Consider the following 2,232-nt stretch of genomic DNA (forward strand, 5'->3'; position numbering starts at 1 on the left):
CCCATATTGTTCGTTCTCACATCACAAGTCGCTGGGAAACGGTAATATTTAACTTTAACAAATTTTGATTTTTCCCAAATGTTGAATTCATATACACTAATTAATATGAATTGTCTTTTGCAGAGATTCAAGACTACTACACCAGTTCCTGAGAAACCACTACTATTCATTAGGAACACTGCTGCGAAGTCTATAATTAGATTATACAATAACTCTTAGATTTAAACATTGCATTTGATTAGATTGTATTTTCTTAGACTCTGTACTTTATTTGATGTTGAAATACATTTGAACATATGTTTGTTATGTTGAAATTGAATTTGTGTACATGTTTTTATATGCAGGTCTGTTTTTGTGGTAGTGGATATCACAAAAACAGACCTGCAATTTTTAAAATCTGCAGGGGAATATGTCGCGGTTGTGACCTGAACTGCGGCATATAGTGTTTCGTTTTAATTTTTTTTTTTAAAAAAGAGACATATGGCCGCGGTTCTTGCACTAACCGTGGCCTATAGTGGACAATTTTTGCCGCGGTTGAACCGCGGCATATAGTGGACAATTTTTTTTTTTTTTAAAAAAATGATTTAGGCAGCGGTTCTTTGGACAACCGCGGCATATTACTAAACTTATATACCGCGGTTGTAACCGCGGCCTAAAGTCTTTGACTTACTACCACGGCTGAATATGCCACGGTTCGTAAACCGCGACCTATAGTGAAAAATAACCGCAGTAAAAGCCCCTCGCTGCACTAGTGTAATGGTAATTTTTATAAAGATATTTTATGTTGTGGATGTATTTCAATATTTTAAGATTTTTGTCTATTAGTATTTTCAGAACAATGTTATATATACTAAAATTAATGTTGAATTACGACATATACTTAAATTGAAATATGAGTTTATTTGAAAATATTTAAAAAAAAGAATATTTTTGTGAAAGAATATTGAAATGAACGATAATAAATTTATTTTTAATTAAATTTATGAATTTCAAAATATTGTTTACGACTAACTTTTTAGAATGAGAGTGTTTTCTTTCTAAAATCATTCTTTTTAATATTTTTTTATCTTGTTATTGTTGATTATGAAGATATTTTTTTGTTTATACTACTTTGAATCACCATTTTTGTTTAACTTTTTATAGTTTCATCATAGTTGAAATAAACTTTTTAATTTTTTTCATAACATTAAAACAAAATCAGATATAAAAAAAATAATTAATCATGGACTAACTTAAATATTATTTTATTATAAATAAAAAGTTATAATTGTTTTCTGATTTAAAGTGTATATTTAATTTTAACCTTACCAAAATTTTAACTATTAAAAAATTAGTGCTTAAATTGATTTTTAATTTTAAATTATAAATAATTTAAAATCAATAATAATAATAAGTAACTAATGATAATTTTCCACGCACATACATTACAACTCTAATTTAAAAACATATAGCATGAAACAATAATTGAAAATCCTAACCTGAATATTTATCCTTGGTTGAAACCCTTCTTCATTAGCTGAAAGTAATGAAATTTGCTAATACGTAATTATTTAATGATATAAATTACATTTCAGAACGGTCTAATGATTAGGTTCTAATTTTTTTAAATAATTTAGAAACATTTTACCTTGTGCAATTTCTAGAACAATTGCTGGAACGGGAATGCCAGAATATGAATCACCAGCAATGTAAACTTCGTTTGACAAAAATTTTGAATGATCAATTAACCACTACAAACAATTAAACATGATTATGATTTATTAAAGTTTAAAGAATAATTCTGATGTATTATTTCAAGGAATAAAGTACCATATATATATACATACAAGGATCCTATAATCCTTCATCTATTAAAGGAAAAACATATGCACAAATCTGCACAAATAATAATAATATCTAAAATATAACTAACATAATATTTTATTACCTAATATCCTTTAATAGAATATTTGACATATCTTAACACCCCCACTCAAGTTGGTGCATGGATATCACACATTCCCAACTTGAATAGAGACTCATCAAACAACACTCCTTTAGTGAGAACATCAGCCAATTGTAACTCTGATCTTACAAAAGGAAAGGAAATTATTTCAGCTTCAATCTTCTCTTTGATGAAATGTCTATCAATNTCCACATGCTTTGTTCTATCATGTTGAACAGGATTATGAGCAATTGCAATAGCCGAAGTATTGTCACAATACAAACTCATGGCTTCATTTGGTTTAAATC

General features: G+C 27.6%; 1 pseudogene; it reads right to left on the reverse strand.

Annotated features, from left to right (window-relative positions):
- Positions 1-2,232, reverse strand: part of LOC106760772 — a 32,508-nt pseudogene that overhangs the window by 24,715 nt on the left and 5,561 nt on the right.

Source organism: Vigna radiata, chromosome 5 (assembly GCF_000741045.1).
Source record: "Vigna radiata var. radiata cultivar VC1973A chromosome 5, Vradiata_ver6, whole genome shotgun sequence".
NCBI classification, from domain to species: domain Eukaryota; kingdom Viridiplantae; phylum Streptophyta; class Magnoliopsida; order Fabales; family Fabaceae; genus Vigna; species Vigna radiata.